Source organism: Bactrocera latifrons, unplaced genomic scaffold (assembly GCF_001853355.1).
Source record: "Bactrocera latifrons isolate USDA-ARS-PBARC rearing strain unplaced genomic scaffold, ASM185335v1 scaffold_97, whole genome shotgun sequence".
In the NCBI taxonomy this organism is placed as follows: Eukaryota; Metazoa; Arthropoda; class Insecta; order Diptera; family Tephritidae; genus Bactrocera; species Bactrocera latifrons.
The window spans coordinates 347,410-353,409 of record NW_017537678.1 but is presented as its reverse complement, the minus strand read 5'-3'; the positions used below and the strand labels follow the sequence as shown (position 1 = coordinate 353,409).

At 36.1% G+C, this 6,000-nt stretch overlaps 1 protein-coding gene across 9 annotated transcripts in view; it reads left to right on the top strand.

Annotated features, from left to right (window-relative positions):
- The first annotated feature begins 2,365 nt into the window (after positions 1-2,365).
- Positions 2,366-6,000, top strand: part of LOC108977912 (bicaudal D-related protein homolog) — a 94,029-nt gene continuing 90,394 nt past the window's right edge. For 3 of the 9 annotated variants that reach the window (XM_018947890.1, XM_018947887.1, XM_018947891.1), the window contains exon 1: positions 2,558-2,846. The gene's annotated coding sequence lies outside the window, so the exon portion shown is untranslated. Of the gene's footprint in view, positions 2,473-2,557; positions 2,932-6,000 lie in introns of those variants that run through there. The other 6 variants (XM_018947888.1, XM_018947892.1, XM_018947889.1 and 3 more) reach the window with 4 other exon arrangements.

Sequence of the window (6,000 nt, the reverse complement as noted above, 5' to 3'; positions counted from 1 at the left end):
TTTTCGGTAAATTAAAAGTGCAGTCACTACTCAATTAAGCAGAACACGGTCGGGAAGAGAGAGTGCCCGGCATAAATAAATACATACATACATAGAGATTTGTGTGTGATTCTGAAATGCGAAAGCCCCATGCACTGTGATTTAGAGAGCGAGAGTGATGCAGTCCACTAAGTTGAATGAGAGGGCCAGAGAATATGCCGTCAACTAACCAGCGGCTGAGCACCGCAAAACGAAATCACGGCAGCGGGAATAAATGTTACGGCAAGTAAAGTCGGTAAATGGCAAAGTAAACAAAGGTAAAGCAGTGGAACTGGGTCCACTGTGCGCGGTGTAAGAATAGGGTCAATCAAGCGCGGAAATTCGCGTTTGGCCAGAAAGATGAGTGTAATTGAGTAATGAGGCTGTGGAAGAAGTGCACGGGGTTTAAGTGTAAGTTTTGGCATTAAATTTCAATGGCCAATGACCAGCAGGTAGCAGCCGCAGCAGCATGTTACCAGTGCATAAGCAGCAATTGTAGTTGAATGAATTGCGATGAATGACAGTTGTGTAGGTTGCATTTGGTATGTTGAATGTAGAAAATATAAGAATATGAATATTTCTGAAAGTTTAATTTGTAAGAATTTCATTCAAAAAGGAATAATTTCGTTTTAATTGCTTTGTGTTTGGGCTTCATTTTCTAGTAAAATATATTATATTCGATTTTATTAAAATCCCTTTGCTGTACCATATTTCAAGCAACTAGAAATTAGCACTTAATTACAAAATTGAATTTTATTTGCAGAACAAAAGTCAAAACTCTTGCAAGCACGGCTTTTAAAAGGTCACTGATATTTCTGTATTACAATAGAAAATTAAAATATTAATTTTTATCTCACCTGTTTAATTCAGTAGAAGCGTCATAATATCGGTAGACTGGTCAATAAAAAGCCATCAAAAGAATATTTCCCTCAATCTTTGTTTCTAGATGTTGAAAATGTTTATGTGCGGAGTATAGATTTAGAAAAATTGATGATTTGCATTCTTATTCACTATTGCTTTCAACGGAGTAAATATCTAAAAGAACGCTTGAAATGTACAATTACCCGGTAATTGTAAATTTTTTTTATTTAGTTAAAGCTTACATAATAAACAAATTATTAAATAAACTAAAGTACGCAGCGCTAGCATCTCATAATTGTAAATAAAACGCAAAATATTTTATTACTCGTCAATATTTATTTTGTCGCCTTCAAATTAATTCCCACCAGATGTAATAGACCTATGCCAATGATTTTTGCAGTCCTCCAAACACTCTTCATAAGCACTTTTTGGGATGGCCTTCCAGGAATTTCAATGAAAACGGGTTCGATTCCGATGATTGTTGACCTATTTTCAAATGACACCCATTTCTCAGCGGCAGTTATAAGGATCTTCTTCATTGTAGGTTCGAAGTTCGCACGACCAAGTGAAGAAAAAGGGACTGTTTATGGTACTCTTTTTGGAAAAAATTCAGCTTTATCGAGGCGAGTCGAGCAAGAATACCCAGTTAACCATCAAAATCATTTGAATGGACTCGCCGGAGATGTCGAGCTCTTCTGCCATCTCTCTAACACTTGCCTGATAACTTTTAAGCAGATAACTGAAGTAATACGAACGATGCCGGAACAAATTTTGGAATATCAGAATGAAATTTATTCAAAATTGTTCTTATTTCCATAAAATTAATCGGTTCACACATTTTACAAATAAATCTGTGCTAAGAACAGAAAATTCTCCCAGAAGATAAAAGCTTTACACCGAAACAACTTTTATACCTTGGAATGAACGAGATAAGTTCCCGCTTTGCAGATTTCAGACATTTCAATTTAACTATAAGATAGTACTCGCGAACGATAGCTAAAATATGGGCTAATAAATGTAATGAGTAGACAGATACGATTTTTTTATTATGGGCTTTACAAATCTTTAATTTTGCTCTCTCTTTTACGAAGAAAAATTTCCTGTCCCTCTATGAAATTTGTACATCATCACACCAAAAACTAAACACTGTTAAACTATTTCGACTCTTTTCAGTTTAATGCACTTTATTGCTAATAACTTCGTTTCCAATTTCTACTGCTCTCCGACATTGCAATTTCTCACTGTGACCACAACATATGAGTAAAGCTCTTTTACCACATTTTGTGGAACCTAAATTTATCTCCACTAACCAGCTCACCTGTGCTTGGTCAAAAACATTGCCGCTCTCTTTTTTATGCTCTTTGAGCAAACCTGAAACTCTCGCACTTTGTTTGGGCCTGTAAGGCACCAGCAGAAATGCTCACTACTATGGTGCTTTATTGTTTGCTCAGTTGGTAAAATTGTTGGTAAGAGATAACTGTGTGCGCGTGGATTGGCCTTTTGTTGTGTTTGTTGGTAGTTTCGTAGAACGCTTTAAGCCAAAACGCAACGGTTGACTTGGTTACTCACTCTCTAACGACATTTCCAGCTCAAGTAAGTTCGCGTGTGTGTGTATGCGTGTTTTGACTGTGTTTTGGTCTCGGCGCTTTGCCATTTCAGTTAATATTGAACATTTGCGTTGAGTTGTTGCTTTGGTGCTGGCGGAAAAATATTTAAATTTGTGACTGAAACAACAAAAAACCAATCATCATAATAACAATAGTAAAAGCAATAAGAAATAAACCAAAACGTTCGTTACCATTCTTGACACCGTCGGCAGTACCTTACGGATCCGTGACTAGTTCAACGGCAGTCGTCTTTTGCATAAATAATCTCGACCAGACGTCGGATCGGGCGTTAAATTGAAGGCTTCATCAAGGGCTATATTGAGTACCGCGCGGATTAAACGTCGAAGACGTGCAGTGTAGGTGAGCAGTGTCTGTGTGTGTTGCCAAAAAGGTGAAAATCAGCAACAAAAACAACAACAGCACCGATACGGCAGTTCAGTGAAAAGTAAGCTGCAGAAAGAGTGCATGTCACTGCAAAATCAACGATTTTAGTGTTCTGTTTTTTCTTGTTTTTGTTTTGCGTTTTTATCGCCCTGGCTCTGGCGTTGGCGGGGCAGCGGCGCTTTTGACTTCGATTTTGTTTTGTCAATAAATGTTGTTGTCGCTGAAACAGTTAAGCAGAATTTCCGCGAGTGACACGTACTTAATACTTCTACAAAAAATATGCAGATATGCCTGTGTGTGTGTGTTTGGAAATCGAATAAACTGCAAACAATATTTAGTTCTGCAGGAAAAAAACAAAAATAACAAATAATATTGAAAATATTAATATTGTAAAACTAGAATGGTTTTGTTAATAATTTTGTGAAAATGAAATGGAAAAAAAATATAAAAATATTGAATAGTGGACGGAAAATAAAATAGTAAAATTCTAAAAAACTACCTAAAAGAAAAAGAAGAAAACAATTAAGAATAAAAATGAAAGTTGTTAAAATGTAGTGAAATAATTTTTTATTACTGATTGCAAAGTAATTAAAAAAATTGAATTTGACACGAATGGATTGCTTCAAATGTATGCATGTCGAGGTCCCCCAGGGATATGTGTGAAAATTATAAATATTAATAAATATGGAGTAGTGATGATAAGTTAGCTACATATATATTAGTAAGAAAGTGAAGTTTAGATTTTTTAAGACGCTGTCGCTAATTGTTGTTTTTTTATACCCCTAAAAGGGTATTCATATATTAAGTTTGACATGAAGGTTGTAACTGACGGACAGAAAAGTCGGAGACCGTCTAAAATATATATATACGTAACATATACATAAAAGATCAGCTTGATGTGCTGAGTTGATTTAGCTGTGTTCGTCTGTCTGTTTGGCTGTGTATACACGAACTAGCCCATCAGTTTTTGTGATATCGATCTGAAATTTGGCACACGTTCTTTTCTCCTCCACAAGCTCATTATTCGGAATCACTATTGGATTCGGATGTTCTTATATGGAAAACTCTCTTAAAATTTTGGTCTAAGCCTGCAATTTCCAAACATACATAATTATTGTCCATATCGGATAAAGATACATTTATACCCTTTAGGCTGTAAAAAATGCAAGAATCTACAGAAATTGAAATTCAAAATGTCTTCGAAGAATAATTCCAAATGTTTTTGATCTATCTGTTTTCCTTTTTACAGGAATATTTCGATCTTTCATATATCAATATCCATTTCTCTAGATGGAAACTTTTGAACAATTAATTTATGAAATTGGCAAAACATAGAATGTTATATTGTTTTTTAGTGACCTATGACTTCATCTGATCTGTTGTGAAAGGGAGTTAAAACTTTTGCATTCCAGCGAATAAGCAATATATTTGGCTTTTACTGAAAGTGTAATTTCTAATCCCTTAGTTCATATTGTGGAGTTCTTCCTTATTGGCGTAGCAACCGTTTACGGTTACAGCCGAGTTTACAACAGCACACCAGCCCATTCCTTCTCCACCTGGTCTTTCCAATGGAGTGGAGGTCTTCCTCTTTCTCTGCTGAATTAAGTACTGATTTACTAAGTCGAATACTCTGAGAGTTGGACTGTTTTCATCCATTCCGACGACATGGCCTAGCCAGCGTTGTCTCTGCCTGTTAATTCGCTGAACTATGTCAATGATTCTGAGACTTATGGACTGGACGGGGACGTTTTTTATAAGCAAAATACAATTATTTTATACTTGTACTAACCATTAGTACGAGCTCAGCTTTGCTGCTAAACGATACATAAAGGGAATTTCAAGTTTGAAGAGAATATAATCGGTTTAGGAATGTTAACAGAAACTACCTAGGGTACAAATGTGCTGAGAAGTTTGCTGTAGTCTGTGAAGATATGGTCGCTATTTGGCAGATTTATTAAATGTTAGACTGAACCAGGTATAGTTTTGTGGCAAGGTGCTCGTTTAAGGTTTCTGCATTGTTCAGAAATATAATTCAAATTGTTTCAGCGGCTAAAACTGCAATGACAAAACAAAATACGAAGTAAAATAGCAAAATCTGATAAGAATAAAAATAATAAAAAAATATGTATGAAAGATTCTAAAAAATAAAAACAGATAAATAAAATTAATGTAACCCCGCGTACACGAGTAAAGTCAACAGCGCGTGAAAAACACAGCGGAGCGGTGGCGCAATGTGTGGGCGGCAGACTCACTAACAGATGCACAGTAGTTAGAAAAGCGTGCACACATACATACATACATAGATAATAGTGGGGATGAAAGATAAGGCAGTAGAACACAAAAGTCAAAAAACTAAAAATATAACGGAAGACTTTCAGAATTATGCAAAAAGATTAGTTAGCGTTATTTTGTTGCGTTCGGATGAATAACAAACGCAAAAGCAGATAGCTTGCTAGTGCGAGAACGCCCCCAAGTGGCAAGTGTTTTGTGCGTGTTGATTTGGTATGAATGGATGAGACGCATGTGTGTGTGTGTTTGTGTTTGTATATATAAATGTGTGCATGTGTGTGTTTTATGTGCTCTACTAACTTTGCTTGTATTCACATCCATAAATAAAGTTCATGTCGACACATTGCACTGACTTTGAAGAGAAATGCTATAAAAATACATATTTCATATCTGCAACTAACTAGTGCAACCACACGAAACAACAGCTTTAACGACCTGCTGTAAAGTAAAGCGACAACGCCGACACACATACATGCTTACATATGTATATGTATACATAAGTTTATATAGTATATGTAGATAGACATCTCTCTCATACTAGTAAGTAATTAACTCCCTTGTTTTTGCGACATTTTTCCACCTTCTGCTCATCTTTAATGCGGCATAAGCTCTGCTACACACGCATACACATACATATACACCGTCAGCCATGCCGAAATGGGAAGCGACACCGAGCCGTTTTGTAAAATTACAAATCCATAGTAAATGCAACGGCAGAGTAATGCAATGTGTAGCGAAAAAGTGACACCAAAACTCTGCCACATTGACGTAAGCGCATGCTTACACATGTATGCGTGTGTGTGTTTGCAGTTGCATATGAATACCGTTGAGGTAAAAGCCG